Source organism: Chiloscyllium punctatum, chromosome 12 (assembly GCF_047496795.1).
Source record: "Chiloscyllium punctatum isolate Juve2018m chromosome 12, sChiPun1.3, whole genome shotgun sequence".
NCBI classification, from domain to species: Eukaryota; Metazoa; Chordata; class Chondrichthyes; order Orectolobiformes; family Hemiscylliidae; genus Chiloscyllium; species Chiloscyllium punctatum.
Window position 1 is genome coordinate 10,090,507 of NC_092750.1, and position 9,105 is coordinate 10,099,611.

Here is a 9,105-nt window from a genome sequence, read left to right on the forward strand (position 1 = left end):
GGTCCTACTCCACGCAAGAGCGAAACTACCTTGGCCAGAAACTCATAGTTTGAAGATTTTATCAGACAATTCCCCAGTGAAATGACACATCAGGAAGAATATGTCATCTAAATCAAATGGGGGAGACCCTGTTTTATTTCAGCAACGCAGCTGAAAACAGATACGGTACAAGTTACAGTAAGGAAGGAGGCCATTTGGTCTATCGGACTAGGATCATTTGGACAACATTGGTTCACACAAAGGCATCGGATCCTGTCAGGGTGAGGGAAACAGTTGCTTTATTTTCATCTCCTATTTCATTTGCTTGCATCCAAATCAGGATGATGCCCTTTATGGAAGGAAATCTGCCACTCCTACCCTGGGCTGATTTGCACGTGACTCCAGACCCACAGCAATGTTGCTGACTCTCAACAGCTCCCAGACTGGCCAAGCAAGGCCCTCCACTTAAGGGCAATTGGGGAATGGGTATCAAATACTGGCTTTGCCAACAATGCCCACCTCCCATAAGGAAGTGAAGACTTCAATTTAATGAACAGGGACTGGTGTCATTATGAATTGAATCTCTCCCCAGTTCCCCAAATATTCCCTCAGTGCCATTTCTTAGAATCAATTAAGTAGTGTGCTGACTCACTGTGACACGCACAAATTGCTCAAACTTCCTCAAAATAAGGTTTAGGAATTCCGAAAATGCAGGCCCCTAATTTATCAGGAGAAATCTAAAAGCAAGTTCTGAACCAGCCCGATGAGACTGAGTCGAGAGAATGTGGTGCTGGAAAAGCACAGCCAGTCAGGCAGCGTCCGAGAAGCAACATTCCGGGCAAAAGCCCTTCATCAGGGAAGAGTCTCATCCCCGATGAAGGGCTTATGCCCGAACGTCAATTCTCCTGCTTCTCGGATGCTGCCTTACCTGCCGTGCTTTTCCAGCACCACACTGTCGACTCTGGTCTCCAGCATCTGCAGTCCTCACTTTCTCCACCTTGATGAGAAAGAACTTGGTTCTTAGAGCCTGGATCTCACTGAAATCCAATGGACCTCAGAAAAGGACTCCCTGACAATTTGCAGCGACCTGTTTCTGACATTTCCATGACTGTGGCCTCATCACAGGCTCCTTTCATGTTTACTTAATGTCTTCGGTCAAAAACCTGTCCTGGACTTTCTCTTTGTTACGGCTTTTGACACATCAAAGGCTAATTTCGAAATTCAAATATTCTCCACACTGCTGAGAGAATGTCTTTAATTTGAGAAGGGCTGGAAAGATCTGTCTGTCATGTGTTGCACTGAGGAGGATGCAAAGACTTTGGAGAGAGATGACTAGTGGTAGTGTCAAAACGTGTGGTGCTGGAAAAGCACAGCCAGTCAGGCAGCATCAGAGGAGCAGGAGAGCCGACGTTTTGAGCATAAGCTGTTCATCGGGAGAGAAACTCTGCCCTGATGACTTATGGTAGTTTAACCAGAGGGCCACCACATCTCAGGTGAGATCGAGAACCCTTCATGAGAACTTCAGCTTGTATGGGAATAGAACCCACGCTTTTGGCGTTATTCTGCATCACAGTCTAACCAGCAAGCTACTTGATCCCAATGAAGTAACCTAACGCACACTTAATTGCAGGCAGTGATTTCTGACTGAACTTCATTTACACCTCTCCTACATAGGGGGCAGCAGAGAAGGAAAGAAAGTCTATTCTTCACAGGATGAGGACATCACTGACTATGCCACCATTTATGTCTACCCCAGAGACAGTTAAGAGTCAACCACATTGTTATGAGCAGCCCAGGTAAGGATAGTGTTTTCCTTCCCTAAAGGACACAAATGAACCAGATGGGTTTTTCCAGACAATCAACAACGCTCATCATGAGTCTCTTAATCCTTGATTGTTATTGGATTCCACTATCTGCCCTGGTGGGATTCCAACCCAGGTTCCCAGAACCTCGGTCTCTCAATCAACCACATCCTGAAACAATCCCATTACTCACCATCACTTACCTATCACCATCCCACCTACCTTTCCTCTCGCCATCTAATCACTCAGCTCCCGCGCCCCCCCCTCCCCCCCCCCACTCCCCCCCCCCCCCCCCCTTTCCCCAGTCCTGAAGTGTCCTGCCCAAAATGTCAACCCTCTTGCTCCTCGGATGCTGCCTTACCTGCTGTGCTTTTTCCAACACCAAGCTTTATCAACTCATCCTCTCTGGATTAGCAGTCAGTGGTAATACCACCAGACCACTGTCTCCCCACTGTGCCAACATGCAACAATGGCCCTTCTGTGGCTCGGTTGTTGAATAATGATGGTGAACCATCTTGGGGACAATTTACTGTTTAAAAAGGTACCAAATGAATTCAAGTTTTGTGGTCAGTATTATGGATTCAGTATGTTCGGACACCAGCATGGTTTTGACATTGGATATTCCAGCACTAAGTTGAGACCAAAGCCACTGCCCGAATCAAAGCAGCCGCAACGGAACGTCATTGTGGTCTTGTTTTCCCATGCCAGGCTACCAATTCGAAAAAGACACTAATTACGGGATGGTCTGTCAGAAGGATTTTCAACTGGCCCAACTTCATACACATCAGGAAATTTGGTCAGACTGACCAAAACAGGATGAAAAACAATCAAATGTCAAACATCAGAAGGATTTTATTTTAGGAAGGGTTTTATAACAGACCCAACTAATCATGTTACTGGTTCTGAATCATGTCTTTCTCTTCAATTTCCCCCCCCCCCCCCCAACAAAGCTTTCAGCTACCTAACACTACCCCCCAGAATTCACTGGACCTCCAGTACCCCCCTTCCCCTACGTGGACCCCTAGTTTCTAGTCTTCTGCTCTCCCTGACACACCCCCTCCCTCGTTCTCCATTCTCCCCAAGCTCCTTAATCACTAGTCTCTGAATTCCAGATGGATTTGTGGAATTTGAATTCCACTATCTGCCAACAGCAGGATTCAAACCCAGGTCCCCAGAACATTATGTGGGTCTCTGGATGAGCAGTCCAGCAATAATAGCAAACAGCCATCACCTCTCCACTCTGTCAGTATGCTATTATAGTTCTATGTAGACCACTCTACAGTTTCCCTTGCTCCTACAATGATGACTCTTAGACCCCCACACAGCCCCATTCTAGTCCCCTTCATCCCATGTCTGACCTCTCTTGACTCCCAGTTCCAGTTCCCTGACCTTTCCAATGTTGAGGGAGAAAGTGAGGACTGCAGATGCTGGAAATCAGAGTCGAGAGTGTGGTGCTGGAACAGCACAGCAGGTCAGGCAACCTCCGAGAAGCAGGAGCATCGATGTTGAGCATAAGTTCGTGATGAAGAGCTTATGCTCAAAACGTTGACTCTCCTGTTCCTTGGATGCTGACTGACCGGCTGTGCTTTTCCAGCACCACATTTCCCAATGTTGTCCCAGGCAACCTCACTCAAGATGACTAAAGTAATTGAGGGTTTGGTTAAGGAAAAGAAGGAAGCATATGTCAGGTATAGACAGGATAGATCGAGTGAATCCTTAGAAGAGTATGAAGAAAAGTAGGAGTATACTTAAGAGGGAAATCAGGAGGGCAAAAAGGGGACATGAGATAGCTTTGGCAAATACAATTAAGAAGAATCCAAAGGGTTTTTACAAATATATTAAGGACAAAAGGGTAACTAGGGAGAGGGTAGGGCCCCTCAAAGATCAGCAAGGCGGCCTTTGTGTGGAACCACAGAAAATGGGGGTGTTACTAAGTGAATATTTTGCTCAGTATTTACTGTGGAAAAGGATATGGAAGATATAGACTGTAGGGAAATAGATGGTGACATCTTGAAAAATGTCCAGATTACAGAGGAGGAAGTGCTGGATGCCTTGAAACAGTTAAAGGTGGATAAATCCCCAGGACCTGATCAGGTTTAGATTACTTACAGTGTGGAAACAGGCCCTTCGGCCCAACAAGTCCACACCGCCCCACCGAAGCGCAACCCACCCATACCCCTGCATTTACCCCTTACCTAACAATACGGGCAATTTAGCATGGCCAATTCACCTGACCTGCACATCTTTGGACTGTGGGAGGAAACTGGAGCACCCGGAGGAAACCCACGCAGACACGGGGAGAACATGCAAACTCCACACAGTCAGTTGCCTGAGGCGGGAATTGAACCCGGGTCTCTGGCGCTGTGAGGCAGCAGTGCTAACCACTGTGCCACCGTGCCACCCACTATGTACCCTAGCACTCTGTGGGAAGCTAGAGAAGCAATTGCTGGGCCTCTTGCTGAGATATTTGTATCATCGATAGTCACAGGTAAGGTGCCAGAAGACTGGAGGTTGGCAAACGTGGTGCCACTGTTTAAGAAAGGCGGTAAAGACAAGTCAGGGAACTATAGACCGGTGAGCCTGACCTCAGTGTAGAGCAAGTTGTTGGAGGGAATCCTGAGGGACAGGATGTACATGTATTTGAAAAGGCAAGGACTGATTAGGGATAGTCAACATGGTTTTGTTTGTGGGAAATCATGTCTCACAAACTTGATTGAGTTTTTGGAAGAAGTAACAAAGAAGATTGAGGAGGACAGAGCAGTAGATATGATCTATATGGACCTCAGTAAGGCGTTCGACAAGGTTCCCCATGGGAGACTGATTAGCGAGGTTAGATCTCATGGAATACAGGGAGAACTAGCCACTTGGATACAGAACTGGCTCAAAGGTAGAAGACAGAAGGTGGTGGTGTAGGGTTGTTTTTCAGACTGGAGGCCTGTGACCAGTGGATTGCCACAAAGATCTGTGCTGGGCCCTCTACTTTTTGTCATTTACATAAATGATTTGGATGCGAGCATAAGAGGTACAGTTAGTAAGTTTGCAGATGACACCAAAATTGGAGGTGTAGTGGACAGCAAAGAGGGTTACCTCAGTTTACAACAGGATCTGGACCAGATGGGCCAATGGGCTGAGAAGTGGCAGATGGAGTTTAATTCAGATAAATGCGAGGTGCTGCATTTTGGGAAAGCAAATCTTAGCAGTACTTATCCACTTTATGGTAAGATCCTGGGGAGTGTTGCTGAACAAAGAGACCTTGGAGTGCAGGTTCATAGCTCCTTGAAAGTGGAGACGCAGGTAGATAGGATAGTGAAGAAGCCATTTGGTATGCTTTCCTTTATTGGTCAGTGTATTGAGTACAGGAGTTGGGAGGTCATGTTGCGGCTGTACAGGACATTAGTTAGGCCACTGTTGGAATATTGCGTGCAATTCTGGTCTCCTTCCTATTGGAAAGATGTTGTGAAACTTGAAAGGGTTCAGAAAAGATTTACAAGGATGTTGCCAGGTTTGGAGGATTTGAGCTATAGGGAGAGGCTGAAAAGGCTGGGGCTGTTTTCCCTGGAGCGTTGGAGGCTGAGGGGTGACCTTATAGAGGTTTACAAAATTATGAGGGGCGTGGATAGGATAAATAGACAAAGTCTTTTCCCTGGGGTCAGGGAGTCCAGAACTAGAGGGCATAGGTTTAGGGTGAGAGGGGAAAGATATAAAAGAGACCTACGGGGCAACTTTTTCACGCAGAGGGTGGTATGTGTATGGAATGAGCTGCCAGAGGATGTGGTGGAGGCTGGTACAATTGCAACATTTAAGAGGCATTTGTATGGATATATGAATAGGAAGGGTTTGGAGAGATATGGGCCGGGTGCTGGCAGGTGGGACTCGATTGGGTTGGGATATCTGGTCGGCATGGATGGGTTGGACTGAAGGGTCTGTTTCCATGCTGAACATCTCTATGACTGTATGACTCAAATTCTGTCCTGTGTCCCTGTGTATTTTCCTCAGCACATCCAGCCCACCCTCTCCCTGCACTCTCAACCACCCTCTTCTCCTCTCCTCCCAGCATTCCAGCTGCTTTTAATCCACCAACCCCCCCATCCACCACACAAAAACAGCCCCCACCACCACCCCAGCTGGTGCTGGACCCATTGGGTCCTGAGGTCAATCCAGCTCCTTATCATTCCTAATCAGAGTCCTCTCTGAGACTCTATAGCACAATAACAATGGATAGCTCATTACACAGTAAGATGGTGTAACACCAACATCAACAATTATACACGACCAAAACTCTGAGGTGAGAATAGTCTGTCCCAGAGTCTGGAGAGTGAGAGAATGAAAGAGATGGGAGGGGAGAGAGAGAAACTGAGACAGTGTGAGACTGAGGGGCACAGAGAGGAACTAAAAGAGGGGGAACTGGGGTGTGTGTGTGTGAGAGAGAGAGAGAGAGAGACACCAAGTGCAGAGGTGAGGGGGGAAGGTGCAAAGAGGGAGAGAGACAGACAGAAGGAAAGACACACTGTGGGAGAGTGAGCAAGAGAGTGAGTGTGGGAGAGAGAAAGCAAAAGAGCGAGACAGAGATACTGAGTGGGGGGGGGAGGAAGAAGAGAGAGAAACTGGGGGAGCAAAGGGAACTAAAAGACAAGAGATGTAGGATGATTGCACTGAGAAACTGAGAGACTCAGTGTGGGGGAAGAGAGAAAGAAACTGGGGGTAGAGAGAGAGAGATTGGGTGGGGAAACAGACTAGGAGGGAGAGAGACTGGGGAGGGAGAGAGAGAAATTGTGGGGATGGAAGAGAGACAGAAGGAGAGAGAAAGACTGAGTGTGAGTAAGAGAGAAAGAGATAGAGAGAGAGACTGAATAGCAAAAGAATCTAATGGGGTGAGTGAGGGGGAGAGAGAGTAGGTGAGAAAAAGACAGACTATTGGGGGGGGGTGGTAAAAGAGACAGAGAGAGACTATATGAAGTGTAACAGTGTGTCAATAAAAGTGTTTCAGAATGCCAGCATGTCAGACATAGTCATTGTCAATAAGGCAGAGGGGTGGTGACAGCACAGACACAGGGAGCAATGTCTGAATGTGGGATTAAACCCCAGTCCCAAACCTCATGTCGGGCTAACCCAAAAAGGAGCAGCCAATGCAGCATTCAGGAAACAGGTCCAACCAGTGACAAGAACCTTGTGATGTCACAGAACTGGGTGGCAGGGTCAGAGCTAGGACCAGAAATTTATAGAAACTTCCACGTTACATGCTCACTCCCAGGAGATTCCCAGGAAGTACAGAGGCACGACAACAATTCATCCCACCTTCCCAAATGTATTGCAGCTAAAACCAGAAATTGCTGGAAAATTTCAGCAGATCCGGCAGCATCTATGAAGTAAAAAAAAAATCAGATTGAACGTTTCAGGTTCGGTGACCCTTGTTCAGAACTTTGGAACTCTGATTTCTCGTCAGAGCTGTTGCCAAACCTGCTGAGCTTTTCCAGTATTTTCTATTTTTGTTTCTGAGTTACAGCATCCACAGTTTTTTCCGTTTTTACATTACAGCTAAAGTCCTGCTCTCTACCCAGAGCCCCTCTGTCCTACTGAAATATTCAATGCTTCATTGTTGTGACACCAGCAATTTGTACAACCCTCCATCCTCCTATCTCTTGGTTTCTGCACCTTACTGAACTTCCAATTCTATATGTTCCTGACTCTTTTTCAAATCCCAAACCTGATGGAGAAAGTTCTCAAATCTTCTACGATTCAGCATCTCTGGCACAGATTGCACTAAAGAGGCTGCATGAAATATTAACGCACAGCCAAAATTGCTGGAGAAACTCAGTAGGTCAGGCAGCATCAGTGGAGAGAGAAAGCAGAGTTGGTAGTTCAAATCCAGTCCCTCTTGTTGAGAACTGCAGCTTTCTCTGCACGGGTGTTGCCAGACCTGCTGAGTTTCTCCAGCAATTTATGTTTCAGACCTTCAGCATCCATCACTCTCTTATTTTACTGCATACAACATTGGTCTTGTTCAAGTTTTTTTTTAAAAAAAACAGACTTCTTTTGGATTGGTCAGAAGGGGAGTCAAAGATCACTGAGGGTTGATAGAAGAATGAGGTTCTAATGTTCATAATACGAACATCAAAGAGAGCTCTGCTCTTCTTTCAACTCATGTTATGGGATCATTAAGGAACTGTGGATGAAATTCTTAACTGAATAGCTGTGCTTCCAACAGTGCAGCACTCCCTCAAACCTGCAAGGGACAATCAGTGTGCCCACTTTACAAGGGCAAGGGCTAGACTTGGTCTGGAGATCCAACATTCACTGCAAACTTGAGAGCTGCTGTCTCTGGGCGAACTTTAACTCCACCCCAACCCCGAGAATTTTTTTTTAAGGCAAGGATTCTCAGAGTTTAACAATGATCTCCTTGTTTACACACTAGGCAGCTTCCACCAATTCGATATTCGTTAAGAATACAGAAGGAAATCACTTACACGACACAGTTGAAAAGAATCGCGGTGGTTGTAACGTAAGGAGTTGGTATTAAACTTCCTTGCTGCAACTTTCAATGCAGTTTATTTTCAGATGCACCGCACTACACTTTCTGCAATTCGCAACACAGAAAGCAATTTGCTGAGTAATCTGCGGACCCCGTTACCTGTTTCAATTAAGACATAGCCCCCGGATCCGGATTTGCAATGTGCCCCGCGTCCTTGAAGTCTCCGAAACTTTGCAGAACATAGGAAAATCCCAGAGCCAAAACTCCTTGTTTCTTCCTGCCCCTGAACTGCACAGCCTTTGATGGGTCTGTGGGTGGGAGATCTCAGCTCTCTCCAGACAACCTCTGCACTTAACCGTTTCTGTTTGGACTGAGGAGGTGAGGGTTAAAATTTGGATCAAGTCTCATCCCTCTTTTGACAGGCATTTGTGTGTGTGTGTGTGTGTGTCCTGCCTTTAAAAAAAGATGCAGCCAATAGTGTTCAGAGAGATGCATTACTGTGTGGGCTTCCTCGGTACAGGTGGTGTGTCGGCACCAACTGTAGAGTCGATCCTACACTGAGGAGCCCCACCCAGAACTTAATTACAACTTTCTTTATTCTGAAAATGTTTTCAAATTCAAGAGCAATTTAAAACACAATCGGAGAATGGTTCCTTTTGCGATCTCGGTAGAAACGCAACCCTTCATTGAAAAAAAAACTTTCCATTTTTCTTTAACCACTCAGAGCCTGTTCTGATAATAATTAAACCATTTGCTTTGACAATGCTGATTGAAGGACAGAATTTGACCCAGGTGCCATCTTTCCTGTTTTTTTATGACATGGTTGGGATACAGACAGACTGTAGCCTCATACCT

General features: G+C 46.3%; 1 protein-coding gene across 3 annotated transcripts in view; it reads right to left on the bottom strand.

Moving 5' to 3' along the window:
• col7a1 (collagen, type VII, alpha 1) overlaps positions 1-8,715 on the bottom strand; it is a 436,569-nt gene extending 427,854 nt beyond the window's left edge. For 2 of the 3 annotated variants that reach the window (XM_072581825.1, XM_072581826.1), the window contains exon 1: positions 8,410-8,714. The gene's annotated coding sequence lies outside the window, so the exon portion shown is untranslated. Of the gene's footprint in view, positions 1-8,409 lie in introns of all 3 variants that reach the window. The other variant, XM_072581827.1, reaches the window with a different exon arrangement.
• Positions 8,716-9,105: the final 390 nt, after the last annotated feature.